The sequence below is a fragment of the Microcaecilia unicolor genome, chromosome 8 (assembly GCF_901765095.1).
Source record: "Microcaecilia unicolor chromosome 8, aMicUni1.1, whole genome shotgun sequence".
Classification (NCBI taxonomy): domain Eukaryota; kingdom Metazoa; phylum Chordata; class Amphibia; order Gymnophiona; family Siphonopidae; genus Microcaecilia; species Microcaecilia unicolor.
The window spans coordinates 71,364,422-71,384,069 of NC_044038.1; the positions used below are offsets into that span (position 1 = coordinate 71,364,422).

At 48.0% G+C, this 19,648-nt stretch overlaps 1 protein-coding gene across 3 annotated transcripts in view; it reads right to left on the reverse strand.

Moving 5' to 3' along the window:
- The window catches only part of RABAC1 (Rab acceptor 1), a 74,382-nt gene that overhangs the window by 2,662 nt on the left and 52,072 nt on the right, over positions 1 to 19,648 (reverse strand). The window lies entirely within an intron of this gene.

Below are 19,648 nucleotides of genomic sequence, written 5' to 3' on the forward strand. Positions count from 1 at the left end.
CCTTGAAGGATACTACTGAAACAGGACATTTAGGGAATCACAGTACACCTGGCATACTTTCAGCATTGTTGAAACCTCTCATTTCAACAATGCTGAAAGTAAGCCAGGTGTACTTAATGAGAGAGCAGGATAAAGGATGCAAATTATCCCTTTCAACTTTTAAGCAGCTTATAGACCAAAAGAAAAAACACAATTTGAAGTGCTAGAAGCCTAAAAAATAAGATGGGAGAGTTAGAATATATAGCACTAAATGATGAGGTAGATATAATAGGCATCTCAGAGACTTGGTGGAAAGAGGACAATCAATGGGACACTGTGTTAACAGGGTACAAATTGTATGATAGAGGATCAAATTGGAAGGGGGTGCGGTATATGATACAGAGTCAAATAAAATAAGCATTACACATGACCTAGATAGGACCATGGAATCATTATGGATAGAAATTCTATGTGTGAACGGAAGGAGTAATCTTGAAGGGCTGTACTACCGTCCGCCAGGAAAGAATGAACAGATGGATGAAGAAATGTTAACTGAGATTAGGAAAGCTGGCAAACTGGGCAACGCTATATAATGGGTTTTTTTCAATTACCCTGATATTGACTGGATAAATGTTACACCAGGGAGTGCCAGGGAGATAAAATTTCTAGATGTAATAAACAACTACTTCTTAGAGCAACTGGTCCAGGAACCAATAAGAGGAGCAGCCATTTTGAATCTGGTCCTTGGTGGCGTGCAGGGCATAATGCGAGAGGTGGCGGTGTTGAGTCTCCTGGGAATCCGTGATCATGATAAACCCACAAAAAAAATCTACTGTAGCTGCATTTAATTTTTGAAAACGGAAACTAAAATAAAATGAAGAAAATGGTTAAAAAGAAACTAAAAGGATCTGCTGCAAAGTTAGGACACTAAGAAGCATATTTTCAAAGCACTTAGCCTTCCAAAGTTCCATAGAAACCTATGGAACTTTGGAAGCCTAAGTGCTTCAAAAATATGCCTCTTAAATCAGGCATGGACGTTATACAAAAATACCATCTTGGAAGCCCAATCCAGATGCATTTCTTGTATTAGCAAAGGTGGAAAGAAGAGAAAACGTTAGCCAGCATGGTTAAAAGGTGAAAGAGGCCATTGCAGCCAAACGACTGTCCTTCAAAGAATGGAAAAAGGACCCAAATGAAGAAAATAAGAAGCAACATAACTACTGGCAAGTCAGATGTAAAGTATTAATAAAGAAGGCTAAAAGAGAATTATGAAGAGAAACTTGCCGCAGAGGCTAAAACTCACAGTAACAACTTTTTCAGGTACACCAGAAGCAGAAAGCCTACAAACGAAATCCGCGGGACTGTTAGATCATGAAGGATCAAAAGGGGAGCTCAGGGAGGACAAGGCCATAGTGGAGAAACTGACAGGGGGGTGATCAGGAGCAAACGCCGGCGCTAGAGGCTGTTAGCGTCGGCGTTTGCTACGGCCCCATGATCAGAGCCCTCGTGCTCGAGGGCTCTGAACGCAAGTAGCATGAAAATGCATGCTAATCAGGGCATTAGGTATTCCTCCCCAATGATCAGCGGCCAGCGCGCCAAAGATTGGCGCGCTGGCCGAGGCAAACCCTAAGCCAGCTCCGAGCTGGCGTTAGGGATTGCAGATCATTGGAGAGGAATGGTGAGCCCTGTCCAGCATGCATTTGCATGCTGGCAGGCCCCCATTCCCCCCAACAAGCAAACCTGCCAGCAACAGGGGGGCTGGGGGTCCGCTGGACCGCTGGTTCCCCCTGAAGATCCCCCCCCCCAGGTTCAGGGAGGGCTGGAGATCTGGTGGGTCTCCAGCCCCCCAAACCCCCAGGAAATGGTCCCTGGTGGTCCAGTGGGCGCCGACTAAACCCCCCCCCCCCAAGTGACAGGGGAACTGGAGGTCCGCTGGACGCGGGTTCCCCCCCCCCCCTGATTCCCCCCCCCCCCGCCAGGTTCAGGGAGGGCTGGAGATCCGGTGGGTCTCCAGCCCTCCCATCCCCCCAGCATTGGCTAGGGTCCCTGGTGGTCCAGTGTCAATCCGCCCCCCTCTCTACCCCCCTATCTTGGGTTGGAGGAGGGAGGTATCCTGCCTCCCTCCTCTTCCTTCGACGCTGCAAAATGGTGGTGTCCAGTGCATCCTGGGATGTGCAGGGCAGGGCTACACACCATATAAGGGAACTTATATGGTGTGTAGCCCTGCCCAGCGCATCCACTGGACCACCAGGGACCATTTGCTGAGGGGCTGGGGGAGCTGGAGACCCACCGGATATCCAGCCCTCCCTGAACCTGGGGGGGGGAACATCGGGAGGACTGGAGGTCTGCCGGACCTCCAGCCCCCGTTGCTCGGGGCAGGGGTAGTCGGGGCCTGGTGGTCCCATGGACCTCCAGCCCCTGTGTTTGACAGGTTTGGGCTTTTGACAGCCCAGACCTGTCAAACAAGTGCGGGAGGACTGTGCTGAGCGCATGCTCAGGCACAATTCGCCCACACTTCTACCCCATGATTAGCGATAATTGTGTGCTTAAATTTGCATGCAATTATCTCTGATCATTGGTGCGGTAAAGCCCCGCGCTGTTCCAGCGCTATTTTAGAGCGCTGTTTGGAATAGCGCGGGGCTTTTGATCATCTGTTTGTGAATGAATTCTTTGCTTCTGTCTTTACGGAAGAAGATGTAAGAAATCTGCCTGTATAGAAAATGGTTTTCAAGGGTGATGATGCAGAGAAACTGAAAGGAATCTCGGTGAACCTGGAAAATGTACTGAGCCAAATTGACAAATTAAAGAGTAGTAAATCACCTGGACTGGATGGCACAGATCCATGGGTACTCAAAGAACTGAAGCATTAAATTGATGATCTGCTGTTAGTAATAGTAACCTGTCGTTAAAATCGTCCATTATACCTGAAGACTGGAGGGTGACCAATGTTGACGCCAATTTTTAAAAAGGGTTCTAAGAGTGATCTAGGAAAGTACAGATTGTTAAGCCTGATGCTGGTGCTGGGCAAAATAGTGGAAACTATTAAAAAGAATAAAATTACAGAACATAGACAAACATGGTTTAATGGGACAGAGTCAGCATGGGTTCAGCCGAGGGAAGTCTTGCCTCACCAATTTGCTTCATTTCTTTGAAGGCATGAATAAACATGTGGAAAAAGATGAGCCGGTTGATTTAGTGTATTTAGATTTTCAGAAAGCTTTTGATAAAGTTCCTCATGAGAGACTCCTGAGAAAATTAAGAGTCATGGGATAGAAGGTAAGGTTCTGGTGTGGATTAGGAATTGGTTATTGGACAGAAAACAGAGGGTAGGTTTAAATGGTCATTTCTCTCAATGGAGGAGGGTGGAGTGCCGCAGGGATCTGTACTGGGACCAGTACTATTTAACATATTTATAAAGGATATGGAAATCATAATGACAAGTGAGGTGATCAAATTTGCAGATGATACAAAACTATTCAAGGTTGTTAAAACACATGCAGATTGTTAAATATTGCAGGAAGACTAGGCGTCCAAATGGCTGATGAAATTTAATGTGGATAACTGCAAGGTGATGTACGTTGGAAAGAATAATCCGAATCATAGCTACCAGATGCTAAAGTCCAACTTGGGGGTCAGCGCTCAAGAAAAAGATCTGGGTGTTGTTGTAGATAATACACTGAAATCTTCTGCTCAGTGTGCGGCTGCGGCCAAAAAAGCAAACAGGATGCTAGGAATTATTAGGAAAGGGATTGTGAATAACACTGAAAATACTATAATGCCTTTGTATCGCTCCACGGTGCATCCGCAGCTTGAGTACTGCGTTCAGTTCTGGTCGCCGTATCTCAAAAAAGATATAGCGGAATTAGAAAAGGTTCAAAGAAGAGCGACCAAAATGAAAAAAGCGGATGGAACTCCTCTCTTATGAGGACGGAATAAAGGGGTTAGGGCTCTTCAGCTTGGAAAAGAGACAGATGAGGGGAGATATGATCGAGGTCTACAAAATCCTGAGTGGTATAGAATGAGTAGAAGTAAATCGATTTTTTACTTGTTTCAAAAGTGCAAAGAATAGGGGACACTCGAGGAAGTTACATGGAAATACTTTTAAAACAAATAGAAGGAAATATGTGTTCACTCAACGAATAGTTAAGGTAAAATTATGTATAATCATACCTGATAATTTTCTTTCCATTAATCATAGCTGATCAATCCATAGACTGGTGGGTTGTGTCCATCTACCAGCAGGTGGAGATAGAGAGCAAACTTTTGCCTCCCTATATGTGGTCATGTGCTGCCGGAAACTCCTCAGTATGTCGATATCAAAGCTCCATCCGCAGGACTCAGCACTTAGAGAATTACACCCACGAAGGGACACTCTGCCCAGCTCACCACCGCCGAAACGGGGGAGGGAAATTAACCCAGCTCATCCCCACACAAGTGGGGGAGGGGAATCCGTCCAGCTCATCCCCGCGGAGCGGGGGAGGGACACCACACCCGCCGATGCGGGGGGATCTGGCTTATCCTGCAACCGCAACCGCGGGAGGAGCTGACTGACCCTAACACCGCCGAAGCGGGAGGGGTACAAAGCTGCCCTACAGCCGCACGAAGCGGGAGGGAGTGCCGGCAGAATTTTAAGTCTCAATCCAGCCCCGTAAAACGGAGGGGAGAGGAATGCAGCAGCTCACTGTAACACAAACTCGTCTTAACTCTTGAAGAATCCAAGTGAAAAAACTTGAACACGAAGTCTTTCTGAAGTAACTGAAGACTAAACTTGAACCTGAAATGCAACCAGAATAAAAACAGTACAGATATCTGGGAGGGGCTATGGATTGATCAGCTATGATTAATGGAAAGAAAATTATCAGGTATGATTATACATAATTTTACCTTCCATATCATCAAGCTGATCAATCCATAGACTGGTGGGATGTACCGAAGCAGTACTCACCCAGGGCGGGACATTGAAATCCCTGACCTCAACACTGAAGCTCCAAACCGGGCCTCCGCCCGTGCAGCCACAGTCAAACGGTAATGCTTGGAGAATGTATGAGCCGAAGCCCAAGTTGCCGCCTTGCATATCTCTTCCAAGGAGACGGATCCGGCCTCTGCCATCGAGGCCGCCTGAGCTCTCGTGGAGTGAGCCTTCAGCTGGATAGGCGGCACCTTCCCCGCGGCCACATAAGCCGCTGCAATGGCTTCCTTGACCCATCTTGCCACTGTAGGCTTAGCAGCCTGCAGACCCTTACGAGGACCTGCAAACAGGACAAACAGATGATCCGATTTCCGGAAATCATTGGTCACTTCCAAGTATCTGATGATGACTCGTCTCACATCCAGATATTTAAGAGCAGAGTACTCCTCTGGGTAGTCCTCCCTACGAAAGGAAGGGAGACAGAGCTGCTGATTCACATGGAAGCGAGAAACAATCTTGGGCAGGAAGGAAGGCACTGTGCGAATAGTCACTCCTGCCTCAGTGAACTGCAGAAAAGGCTCTCGACATGAGAGCGCCTGGAGCTCGGAAACTCTTCTGGCTGAAGTGATAGCCACCAAAAAGACTGCTTTCAACGTCAGGTCTTTCAGAGATGCCCTCGACAAGGGTTCAAAAGGCGGCTTCTGCAATGTTCTTAGTACCAGGTTGAGATTCCACGCAGGCACCACTGAGTGCAGAGGAGGGCGCAGGTGATTAACTCCCTTGAGAAAGCGCACCACATCTGGCTGCGAAGCCAGGGAAGCACCCTTCAGGCGGCCCCTGAAGCAAGCCAGAGCCGCTACCTGGACTTTAAGGGAACTGAGCGACAGGCCTTTCTCCAGACCTTCTTGCAGAAACGCCAACACTGAAGAAATTGGATCAGTGAAGGGAGAAAGTGAGCCTGCTTCACACCACGCTGCAAAGATACGCCAAACCCTGGCGTAAGCAGTAGAAGTAGAGCGCTTCCTCGCTCTCAGCATAGTGGCGATGACCTTGTCTGAGAAGCCCTTCTTCCTCAGACGCTGCCGCTCAATAGCCAGGCCGTAAGACCAAAGGGGGAGGGATCCTCCATCACCACGGGACCCTGATGTAACAGGCCCTGCTCCACTGGCAGCCGCAGAGGATCGTCGACTGAGAGCCTGATCAAGTCCGCATACCAGGGACGCCTGGGCCAATCCGGACCCACCAGGATTACCCTGCCGGGATGCTTTGCCACCCGGTCTAGCACCCTGCCCAACATGGGCCAGGGCGGGAACACATAGAGAAGCTCTTGTGTCGGCCACTGTTGGAGAAGAGCATCTACTCCCAGGGATCGAGGGTCCCGTCCTCTGCTGAAAAAGCGCGGCACTTGGCAATTGGCCGATGACGCCATCAGATCTAGGCTCGGCTGGCCCCAGCGCTTCGTGATGTCCAAGAACGCCTGAGCAGATAGCTGCCACTCTCCGGGCTCCAAGGTATGGCGACTGAGAAAGTCCGCCTTGACATTCATGACTCCGGCAATGTGGGCCGCTGAAAGCTGCTCCAGGTTCGCTTCCGCCCACTGGCAAAGATTCATAGCCTCCTTGGCTAGAGGGGCGCTCTTGGTACCTCCCTGGCGGTTGACATAGGCCACAGCCGTGGCATTGTCCGACAGGACCCGTACAGGCTTCAACACCAGTACCGGGATGAACTCCAAAAGCGCCAACCGAATGGCTCTGAGTTCCAGGAGGTTGATAGACCACTTTGCCTCTGCAGGAGACCAGAGCCCCTGCGCTGTCCTTCCCAAGCAGTGGGCTCCCCAGCCCGACAACGAGGCGTCCGTCGTGACGACAATCCACTCTGGGGTCACCAGAGGCATTCCCGCAGACAACTTGTCTGTCTGCATCCACCAGCTCAGCGCCTTGCGCACTGCTGGGTCCAAGGGAAGGCGCACAGCATAATCCTCCGACATCGGAGTCCAGCGCTGCAGCAAAGAGTGTTGAAGTGGTCTCATATGAGCCCTGGCCCAGGGCACAACTTCCATCGTGGCCGTCATAGAGCCCAACAGCTGCACATAGTCCCAAGCCCGAAGGGGAGAGGCTACTAGGAACTGGTCTACCTGAGCCTGAAGTTTGACAATCCGATTGTCTGGCAGGAACACTCTGCCCACTTGGGTGTCGAATCGAACTCCCAGGTACTCCAGGGACTGAGTCGGGCGCAGCTGGCTTTTCTCCCAGTTGATGATCCATCCCAGGGAGCTCAAAAGAGCAACTACCCGGTCCACAGCTTTGCCGCACTCTGCATAAGAGGGGGCTCGGATCAACCAGTCGTCCAGATAAGGATGGACTTGTACCCCTTCCTTTCGTAGGAAGGCCGCGATGACCACCATTACTTTGGAAAAGGTCCGCGGAGCAGTAGCCAACCCGAAAGGGAGGGCTCTGAACTGGAAGTGTCGTCCCAGGACTGCAAAACGCAGAAAGCGTTGATGAGGAGGCCAGATGGGAATACGCAGGTACGCTTCCTTGATGTCCAAGGATGCCAGGAACTCTCCTGCCTTCACTGCCGCTATAACAGAGCGGAGAGTCTCCATGCGAAAGTGCCGCACTTTCAAGGCCCGATTGACCCCTTTGAGATCGAGGATAGGCCGGACAGAACCTCCTTTCTTTGGTACCACAAAGTAAATGGAGTAACGTCCCTTGCCAAGCTGACTTTCTGGCACCGGAACGACCGCGCCCAGGCGGATCAGATTGTCCAAGGTCTGCTGCACTGCCACAGCTTTGACCGGAGACTTGCAGGGAGAGAGTACAAACCCGTCTTTTAAGGGTCGGCAGAACTCTAGTTTGTAGCCGTCTCTGATGACTTCCAGCACCCACGCGTCTGAAGTTATTGTGGTCCACTCGCCCAGAAACGAGGACAGCCGTCCTCCAATCTGCACTGGGGCGTGGACCAAGACCCCGTCATTGGGTACGAGACCCTGGGGGAGGACCGGAGGGAGCACCTCCGGGACGGCGGTCTCTGCGAAAGGAATGCTGCTTGGGGGAGAAATTCCTCTTGAAGGAAGAGGGGGCAGAGGAACCCGACTTGCCCGGGCGGTACCGACGGGCTTCCTGCAACCGTCCTCTGGAGGTACCGGGACGAGTACTAGCCCGAGCCCTGACCTCTGGTAATTTCTTGCCCTTAGACGTGCCGAGATCGGTCACGATTTTGTCCAGCTCGACCCCAAAGAGCAGCTTGCCTTTAAAAGGCAACCTAGCCAGGCGGGATTTAGAGGCGTGGTCAGCAGACCAATGTTTCAGCCAAAGCCACCGCCGCGCAGAGATTGTCTGAGCCATGCCTTTCGCTGAGGCCCTCAAGACATCATACAGCAAGTCTGCCAAATAGGCTAAGCCCGATTCCAGGGCCGGCCAATCAGCCCTCAAGGAATGATCCGAGGGGGAAGCCCGCTGCACCATAGTCAGGCACGCCCTGGCCACATAGGAGCCGCAAACTGAGGCCTGCAAACTTAAAGCAGCCGCCTCAAAGGACGACCTTAAGGCCGCCTCCAATCTTCTGTCTTGGGCGTCCTTTAGGGCCGTGCCACCTTCCACCGGCAACGCCGTTTTCTTAGTCACCGCAGTGATTAAAGAATCCACGGTAGGCCACAGATAGGCCTCACGTTCACTCACAGCCAAAGGATAGAGGCGGGACATAGCCCTAGCCACTTTAAGGCTCGCTTCTGGGACATCCCATTGAGCCGAAATTAAGGTGTGCATGGCATCATGCACGTGGAAGGTTCTAGGCGGGCGCTTCGTCCCCAGCATAATGGCAGAGCCAACAGGGGCTGAGGGAGAGACGTCCTCCGGAGAGGAAATCTTCAAAGTGTCCATGGCCTGTAACAACAGGTTGGGCAAATCCTCTGGGCTAAAAAGCCGCGCTGCAGAGGGGTCATCCGCTCCACCCGAGCGGGGATCCGTCTCCTCCAAGGAATCCGCAAAGGACCGTTGGGAGACCTCAGACACGCTGCCCTCATCTACATCGGAGGAGACAAATTCCTCCAAGGCCTGGGAATCAACCCGAGGACGTTTACCTCTGGGAACCTCAACCTCTTTACCAGACGAGGGAGCAGGGGCAGCGTTGTGCATGAGGAAGGCCTGATGCAGCAGCAAAACAAACTCGGGGGAGAAACCCCCCAGACTGTGCACTTCCGCAGCCTGGGCAACAGCCCTAGACGCACCCTCAACCGGCGCTCGCAATAGCGGGGGAGAGACATGCTGCGCATCCAAAATGGCGTCCGGCGCGAAACTCCGCGAAGGAGCCGCGCGGGAAGAACGGCTCTTAACTTTAGCCGCTTCTGTGCCGTCGCCCAAATTAAGGGCGTTCATGGCATTAATGTCTCCAACCTCAAGGGCGGCCCAAGAAGAAGCCGTCCGAGCCGCGTGGCCGGCCAAGATGGCGGAGGCGAGGAGCGGGGGATGGGCGTTTATGGCGGGAAAAACCGCCACGCCGGAAGGACCGGAACATTCATCGGTCACGAAACTGTCACCCAACAAGGGCGAATCAGGCTTTAAGACCCCCGCATCCCCTCTAGAAGCGCTCAAGCGACCCGGGGAGCGACCCTTTGCGCCCTCGCCCTCCGACGCCATATGCCACGAGGAGAAGAATCGGGGAACCCCCTGCCCGCTATAAAAAGGTAAAAATTACCTGCTGTCCGCTCCGAGTTGTAACGACCTGGTGTCCCAGTGAGTAGCTGCAATAGACGCTTAAATAAATGTCGAAATAAACGCCTTTAAGGACGTTCAAAATTTTTTTTTTTTTTTTAACGGAGCCAGCGGGAGGGGGGAGAAAAGGAGGGACCTGGCACCACCAGGTTTGCACTTGCTCAAAAGAGCCCTCAACCCCAGGCACTCAACAAAACCTAAAAATTAGGCTTGGAGGCCTAGCCAGAGCTGCTGCTGTGTGTGACCACCACCTGCTGAGATAGAGAACATACTGAGGAGTTTCCGGCAGCACATGACCACATATAAGGAGGCAAAAGTTTGCTCTCTATCTCCACCTGCTGGTAGATGGACACAACCCACCAGTCTATGGATTGATCAGCTTGATGATATGGAAGCTCTGGAACTCTTTGCTGGAGGATGTGGTAACAGAGGTTAGCGTACCTGGGTTTAACAAAGGTTTGGACAAATTCCTGAAGAAAGTCCATAGTCTGCTATTGAGACAAGACATGAGGAAGCAACTGCTTGCCCTGGGATTTGTAGTATGGAGTGTTGCCACGATTTGGGTTTCAGCCAGGTACTTGTGACCTGGCTTGGCCACTGTTTGGAAAACAGTATGCTGGGCTAGATGGACCATTGGTCTGACCTAGTATGGCTACTCTTATGTTCTTATATTGAGGGGGGGTGCAATTCTGGTCACCGCATCTCAAAAAAGATATAGCTAAATTAGAAAAGGTACACAGAAGGGCGATGAAAATGTGTGCGTGCATCCTTAACTCTGCCCAACCTCCATCCTAAGGAATGCCTATGCGTATACCGTGTAAAAGTTCATGGTATGTGCTGGTAGCTTGTACTATTCTATGTGTGCAACCCTGGGCAAATTTATAAGCTCCTGTCTGTGTAAAACAGTGTTTTACATGCAAAGAAAGTTTGTAAAAATGGCCCCTTTAATCAGCACTTCACTCACTGTTCCTTCCTTGAAAACAACTTGAGTCACCATGACCCTCAAAAGAACTTATCTGTGTGTGACCAATTATTTGGAATGAGCTGTCCTTGAGTGTCAAAGAGTGTAGAAATCAACTAACCTTTTGGAAACTCATTAAAAACTTGATTTTTGAAAAACCTTTTAGCTAAAAAAAAAAACCAAAGTGTGATTACTACCAGGCTCAGAATCTGATAGGTCTGTTTCATAAGAATACAAGATTGTCATATTCAGGCCCAGCATCCCGGTTCCTAACCTGGCAAGATCCCAAAAAGTACCAACATTCCATGCTGCTCACCTTAAAGGATATGCGGTGGCTTTCCCCAGGTCTAACTTAGCAACAGTCCATTGACTTTTTCTCCTGGATCTCATCCAAACCTTTTTAAAACGCAGCTACAATAACAGTTTTTAACATCCCCTAGCAATGAACTCCAGAGCCTAATAATGCATTGAATAAAAAAAATATTTTGCCCAATTTGCTATAAAGGTACTACTTAGTAACTTCATGGCATGTTCCCTGTCTTTGTACCAGGGACAGTCTTAGCAATTGTGGGGCCCTGTTCAGTGGGGTCCTTTGTCCGCGCCTAGTCCCACCCCCACCCCCACCCCTTGTTGACAAGATGCGTTTTCACATTTTAGTTATGAAATTTCAAATAAAGACAAATCAAGCAAAACTTATACAGAAAAACTAATTCAAATAAGGGGGGAGAAGGGGAAAGGAAGGGAATGGGACTTGATATACCGCCTTTCTATGGTTTTTTGCAACTACATTCAAAGCAGTTTACATAGTTCAAACATGTACTTATTTGTACCTGGGGAAATGGTGAATCCTATTATAGAACCTAGCATCACGTAGCTATAGTTTCGGATGTTCTTCCTATGTACACCACTTTGCACTCACATTAAATTTCATCCTGCTGTCTGGTTGCCCAGTCTCTTAAGGTCCTCCTGCAACTTCTCAAAATCAACTTCTGATTTTTGAATTTCTTCCGTAAATTCTATCACCACATATTTACCTTTTTATCTCTATATTATAATTCTATACACATATACTGCGACAAGTAACAGAACTCTGGTCTCGAATATGGACATATGATCCAAAGTTGCTTTTTGGACACCCAAGGCTAAGCAAGCCAACGCCGAAGGGATTCACAGACTTTGTAAAAAGAGCTACAGTAGTTGCAAAAAAAGCAATCCTGCTGGAGTGGCTGGGGTACAGACCACCATCACTGCAATATTGGCGAACTCAAATGCTTATACTTTTACGTACAGAGCATCTGGCAATGCGGAACCAGCCACGGATAAGACGACAACAATTCGAATGCAGCTGGGCACCCTTTTGGGAAACCTTGATCCCAATGGTCCGGAGCCAGATATTGAACTTATAATCCCCGCTGCTGGGGGTCGGAGGCTTTGGGGAGGGAAGGGGGGTAGGAACGGGGAGGGGGGGGGGATTAGTTTAGTGGGGGAAACTACTAATATTAATAAAAATGCAAAATGTGAAGGTATGCCAACTGCTGTTATGGAACTTACTTGTGTAATGTGAAATGTTACAGCTGATTATGTCAACTTAATAAAAATGATTGAATAGCAGCTCAATGGAGGGAGTATGAGCGCTTCAATAGGCAGCATGCGGATCACCCCCATCTTTAATGGATAGCCTCTAAGGCGGTCCTCAGGGGAACCATAATAGCATTTGTGCAGGCACGGAAGAAAAAGCGGGCCAGGGCGATCTTACATTTGGAGTCTCAACTCTGGAAGGCCAAACGGCAATATATAAAAACCCAATCTGCTGTAAGTAGAGAGCAGTATTTAGCAGCTCAGATGACGCTTAATACGCTAATCCATAGTCAAACCAAAAGATCTCTCCTATACTATAAGTGTAAGCTGCAGAGATTTGGTAACAAAACGGGCATCCTCCTAGTGCGGTTGGTGCAAGCAGCAGGCCCTGGAAGAGTGATAACAGCAATGAAAGACCCCCAGGGTGTGATCAAAAATAATAGCGAAGAAATAGGGCAGATTTTTCATGAATACTTCAGTACACTTTATAAGGGGAGGGAAACAGCGGGATCGACTAGCTTGCCAGATTATCTGGAGCAGGTAGGGCTCCCGAAACTCCAGCAGCAACACATAGACATGTTAAATCAACCTATTAGCGGCAAAGAGTTGCAAGACACAATTAAATCCCTAGCTTTAAGCTCGGCCCCGGGTCCGGATGGATTCATGGGAGAGTCCTACAAATCACTGCCTAAGGCTGGGTTGGAAGTGCTTGGGAGCTATCTGGAACAAACAGTTGAGGAGAAGAGATTCCCCCTATATGCGAACGAAGCCCTGATCACGCTGATACCTAAGCCAGGAAGAGATGGGGTGTGTCTCAGTTCATACCGTCCCATCTCCCTGATTAATGTAGATGTGAAAATCTTAGCGCGGATAATGGCTGCACGCTTGGGGCACCTGCTACTGGAACTTATAGGTGAAGAGCAGGTGGGATTCGTTCGGAATAGACAGGTGGGCAGTAATGTCCGGCGCCTTTTGCTGGCAATGGCGCAGTGCCAAAATGAACAGAGTGCTGCAGTGATCCTTAGTCTGGACGCCGAAAAGGGGTTCGATAGGGTGGACTGGGGGTATCTGTTTGGGCTCCTGAGCTAAATGGGGTTGCGGGGTTGGTTTGGAGATGCATTAGCAGCACTGTACAGGGACTCCAAAGCAGCAGTTTTAGTGAATGGTGTAAGGGGAGAGTCCTTTCAGATTCATCAGGGGACGCGACAGGAGTGCCCACTATCCCCCCTCCTTTTCGTGTTGGCGATGGAGCCATTGCTCCGCGCCTTGCAGGGGGATGGGGGGGTGAGGGGGGTGCCCTTGAAGGGTGGGATAGTCAAAGCCCTAGCCTTCGCAGATGACTTGCTTGTAGTGACTCAGGAGCCTGAACAATCTATACCCCGAATTCTGGAGGTGATCAAGGAATATGGGGAGCACTCGGGTTACCTATTTAACATCCAAAAGTCCAAGGCCCTGGGGATCCTGCCAGGCGATGGAATACAGCATAGGATCCCATTACCTATAGAGTGGGAGCAAGAGGCAATCAAGTACTTAGGAGTCAAAATACCTCGAGACCTCTCTCAAGTGTACACCTGGAATGTGAGGAAGTTACTGAATGATACAAGAGTGAGCCTACAAATGTGGCAGGGCCTCCCCATATCACTACTGGGTAGAATAGCCTTATATAACATGGTAGTAGTTCCCAAGTGGTTGTATGTGTTTCAGAACCTGCCATTATATCTGACCAAAGCTGAGGAGCAGTGGCTAAACAAGATTTTACAGACCTTCTTGTGGAAAAAGAAAAAACATAGAACGGCCTTGTCTAACCTGCAACTCCCGGTGGAATTTGGAGGCCTGGGGTTGCTGAACCTGCGCTATATGACAATATCCAGTGGCCTGAGACACTTGAATGACTGGATGAGGTGCAAGCAGTACTTTACTCCATCCAGCTTAGAGCTACTAGAGACTGAACAGAAATACATAAGTTACCTACTACACAGGAAAAGCAAAGATGAAACTAGCCTACTGAGTAAGGTGCTACTTTTGCCGGCGGCGCAGGCAGTCTGGCGCTGGCTCTGCCGACACCACTGATTTTCGCCTCGTACTACCCCATACCTCCCAATCTGCGGCAACCCGGAATTCCGACCGGGTCAGCTTTACGAGACGTTTACCCGCTGGCAGGAGAAAGGACTGGAGTATGTGCTGCAGGCCATCGATGAAGAAGGCCGGCCTAAATCGTGGGCAGCACTCCAGACCCAATTTTCCCTAAGTTCGTTGGATTGGTTTCATTATTACCAGCTAAAGCACTATATAGAAAGCCTCCCGCCGGAAGCACTAGTGGAAGATGTACAAGAGGAACTGGGTTCGGCGCTCTCCTTGGGGGTGTTAGACAAAGTGCCACTAACGTTCTATCATAGACACTTTAAAGACATGGCAAAAGAACCGGATTTTGAGAGACTATCCAACTTGTGGAGTGAGGAACTGGGGATGGAAATTACAACCACACTATTGCGTGAACATCTTATTGGCAACCACAGACACATGGACCAAGCAAATTATTGAGAAGTGCAATTTAAGTTTACTCTGAGAGCATATGTGCCTCCCAGACGAGCATTCCACATGGGAGTGTTGCCAGATGGGGCATGCCCCAAATGTGCAGCGGAAGGTGCAACGTTGGGCCATATGTTTTGGAATTGTCCGTGGATTTGGAAGTTTTGGAGGGACTTGACTAAGCAGGTTGCCATTATTTGGAATGTAAACTGGCAGATGGATGCTCGACTTCTTTTCGCGAATATCCAGGCCCATGTCGGGGGGATGCCGAGCCTTTGCCATGCGAGCAGTGATGGTGGCGAAGAAAACAATATTGTCGGTATGGCTATCTGCGGAGGGCCCAACGATATCTCAGTGGAGAGGGCAGATGATCTGCATCCTATGCATGGAAAGAATGAGTTTACGAACCCGGAGGCCGATAAGCGCCAGGTCTTTTTGGAAATGCTGGACGCCGTTTTGGCTTACGCTGACGCCCTATGCCAGAGGACACAATGAACATGTAAAATAGATGTGCAATAAGCGCTACTATAACAGTTAGAATGTGAGGACTGTGATTAAAAGTTGCAATTGGGGGGGGGGGGGGGTGTTGGAAGGGGAGGGAGGAGAGGGGGGGAGAAGCATAGGGGGAGAAACTGGAAAATTACTGGAGAAACAATCAGGTAGACCAGACGGCTGTGAGACTTTTGTTGTTGGGCGAAGGGTAATGCGCTATGTTGTTCAAAGCATTAAGTATACAATGTTAGATAATTACGCAGAATCGTTTGTATGTTAATGATGATTTAAGATTTCTCCAATAAAAATTATTGAACCATAAAAATGATTGAAACATAATTCTATACACATTCCAGCAGATATTTAGCGCTGTTTAACTGGCCAGGAACAGCCGGCTAACCGCTAATATTCAGCGGGAGACAGACGTTATATCTCTGCTGAATACTCACAGTTAGTATATAGGGGAAGATTCTATATATGGCGCCAAAAAAAAAAAAAATCAGCGTGGAAATTAATGCCGACTAAGCGTATTCTATAAGCAGCGCCTAGATTTAGGCACGGTATATAGAATATGCTTAGCTGATATCGCAGCACCTAAAACTATGAACCTCCATTTACACCAATGAAAACGTGGCATAAATCCTAGTGCGAAGATTTAGGCACACTGGGTCATGTTCTATCACTTACCCATGTAAATTTTGGAACACCCATGAAACGCTAATTTCTCTGCCCATAACCACACCCCTTTTTGCTTGCGCATGTTAAAAGTTAAGCGCACTGCATTACAGAATGCGCTTAGCGAGTTGTGCGCGTAAATTATAATTATTGCCAATTACTGCTCATTATTGCTTAAGAGCTGTTATCAATGCCAATTAGCTTGTTAAACCAATTAAGTTATGCGCGTTGTTATAGAATATGCTTGGATTTCGGCAAGGATCTCTAGGCGCGCTATATAGAATCCAGGGGATAGTGGCTAACCAACTATATCATGTGATATAACTGGCTATCTACAAATATTCAAGCACTGGCCGACTAAATTTAGCGGCCAAATCAGACCGCCTAAATAGCGGCCAGTGCTGAATATCCACTTAGCTGGTTAAGTTTAAGCCAGCCAAAATACCCCTGGATATTCAATGCCGGTCCCAGAAACATTGAATATCCAGGGTCAGCATCGATTGTGGTTCTTATGCGGGTTTTCTCCTGCAGTCTGAATATCGGGCCCATTACCTGAAAACGATCTGTAGAAGGAAGATCTGCGCATAGCTGTTTAATGAATCTTAAGTGTAGAAAGGCTTTCTTAGTCAGTGTTATCTGTGCTTCCATATTCAATACAAGCATTAAAAAAATGCCAGGCTGGTTCACAAAACAGTTCATCTAAGCCAGCAACCTGTCTCTAAGAGCTTCACCACTCTCGCATGTAGGGGTGATACACAGAGGATGGGGCTAAAAAGCAGGACCATGTGCAAAAAAACCTGTCGCTCCATGGTTGGGCTGGTCCTAATCTCTAAATCCCAGAGTCAATAGCTTAAGAAGCAGCAGCAAGTGATCAACTGGGTGAGATCGAGCATCAGAAAATATGATCCATCACTATCATTCTTCTGTGTAAAATTCAATGACATTCCCTGGTGATTCTATACCTTACACATCTCTTGACCCCCTTAGATTATTATCCGATAGGGATGCCTCTAATTTACTTTTAAATCCTTCAGTGGAACATGCCTCAGGTAGATCCTGAGATGGACTAACTCAGTGTATCTGGGTTATGACAGTTTCCCTTCAGTCTAAAGTTCCCATCTGCTCCTGCAACTTGCCTTTATTTGGCATACTCTTTCATCTAAATCTAACCACCATCCTAAGAACATAAGTATTGCCATACTGGGACAGACCGAAGGTCCATCAAGTCCAGCATCCTGTTTCCTACAGTGGCCAATCCAGGTTACAAGTACCCAGCAAGATCCCAAAACAGCACAATACATTTTATGTTGTTTAATCTAGAAATAAGCAGTGGATTTTTCCCAAGTCCACCACAGAAATACTGAATAAGATGTTCTCAGATTCACTCTTTCATACCACACTGACTAGTCCACATCTTTCCAGCCATACAGAACCAGAGGAGATACTCTGCTCTTCAGTACTTTCCCTGTTTTACACAGTCAAATAGCTGGTTGAGTAAAAGACAAGAGGTCCATGCAGATCCACTTTCTTTTGGCTGCCTCACAGCTCTGCCTCTGCAGTAATCCAGGGGAAGGTGAAAAACTGTGCATCTCTAGCCAATTCTGCAGCAGCAAAAAAAGTAGCTATACCTACTTCTGATTGGAAAAAAAGTGTTACATAATCTTACCACTCTGAATAATGGAATTCTCTAGCCTTTAGCCTTAGAGAGGGCTCCTTTGGTTAGTTTGTAGCTGCTTTTTAAGATCCCTGGAGGGCCCTTTCATATACTTCTATAGTATAATTAAATCTCTTTTAGAAAAGATTGAAGCAGTTTAGAAAAAAGATAATAAAATGATACAGGGCTAGCCATGCAAAGCTACAAAGAAAATCTTTAAGACACTCAAAAGATAGATACTCAGTGGAAGAAAGAAGGACACAACACAACACAAATCTGCCATACTACCATTCATGTGACCAGCTTCAGTGAATAACAGGAAGGTGACGTTTTGTCATAGAAAAGGAATTTCAAGAAGGAATCATGGTATGAAGTTGGAGAAGAGTTAAAAAAACAACCAACATGAGAAAATACTCCTTTGCTGAGGGGGTAGGAGATGCTCGAAAGTTAGTGAAAACAAGCACAGAGGGAGAATTCGAGCATGCTTAGGATATAGAGGACACGGATATGAAAAAGGCAGGAAGGTCACAATGGTACAATCAGTCTACCATTCACTCCCTCAAGAGCAGCGGCAAAAGGAGAGGCAATTCTGAGAAAGCAAGAGCAGAAAAATGAGGCACTACCCAGCAAAACCATAGCGCACAGAATAGCCAGGCTGGAACCTGAGAGGTTAGACCTCCCCAAAAACCAGCCAGGTCCATGCTGGAAGGCCACAGGGGACTAGGCAGCAGCCTCACTAGTATTTGCAGCCATTCAGATCATTACAAAGCTTTGTGTTCAGTCATGTGGGAGATTAGACTAAGAATGGGAAGCTGAATGCTCATCCACAGGAACGCAAAGAGGAAGACCACAAAAAAAAGGAGGAACATGGAACAAATGGTCATGTTTTTATGGCTAGGAGCTGGTCTTCATGTGCTCTTAGCTATATTACACAAAAGGTATCGCATCATAGTTAATTGGCCCTCTCTGAGAAATTTTTTAGCATAAAAAGCAAGGTTCCAACCTTGTTGCTGCTCCTTGTGATCTTGGCCAAGTCATTTAACCCTCTATTTCCTCACATTCAAACATAGATTATAAGCCCTCCAGGGAGAGGAAAATGCCTACTAGACCTGAATGTTACTCACTTTGAGTTACTACTGAAAAGGTGTGAAATACAAAATAATAAAATAAAGCAATTAAAGAAGCCCTTGTGTTCCCTTTATTAGATTACTAGCTCTTATCTGTACTTTTTCTAAAATCTGGATGCTTTTTTTAAAGGCTGCGTTTCAAACTGAACCTCATATGCTAAATGGGATCCTATATAGAAACAGAATTTCACTAGAACCTGATCAATGAAACCTTGAAAAATGTTGCAAACACCCAGGAACATTAAAAAAGTAGTTAAAATTAACATCCGTTCTAGATGAGATAAGGAGAAATTAGGACTTACCTGATAATTTTCATTCCATTAGTTCTTCACACTATTCCAGGACGAGTGGGTAGTTATGTCCATCGACCAGCAGGTGGAGATAGAAAATACAGAACTGAGCACCACTACATAGCTCCCTGCTAGCAGCTCAGCTCCTCAGTATCAGTGCTCAAGACAGGAAGAAAGAACGCCCAATCAGGCGCATGGTCAGCAACCAAAACATCCAGCCCCAAGAACCATCCGAAGACAAGGTGTCCCTGGAAAACAGGATACAAAGACCGTGCATAGAGACACCAATCAGGGCGTCGAACCATGGGAGGGCTCCTGGAATAGTGTGAAGAACTAATGGAAAGAAAATTATCAGGTAAGTCCCAATTTCTTCTTCCATTACGTTCATTCCCACTATTCCAGGACGAGTGGGATGTTCAAAAGCTATCCTTACGAGGGTGGGAAGCCGAACCTGCCATAAGCAGAATTGACACCCCAAATGCAACCGCTGCCTGTGTGGCCCCCGCTATACCATCATGCCTCTGCCCTACAAATATCCATCAGAGAAGACAACGAAGCCTTTGCCCGAGATGTAGTCACAGGCCCAGAAGAGTATGTCTTCCAAAACGAGGAAGAGAAGAGCCTCCCAGGCAAAGGAAGCCATGAGACCCAACTGCTGTTTACCAAACTGCACAAAAGGTCTATACGAAAGACGGAAGACATCGGGAACCTCGAAAAAACAGAAGAGAACCTTGTGAAACTT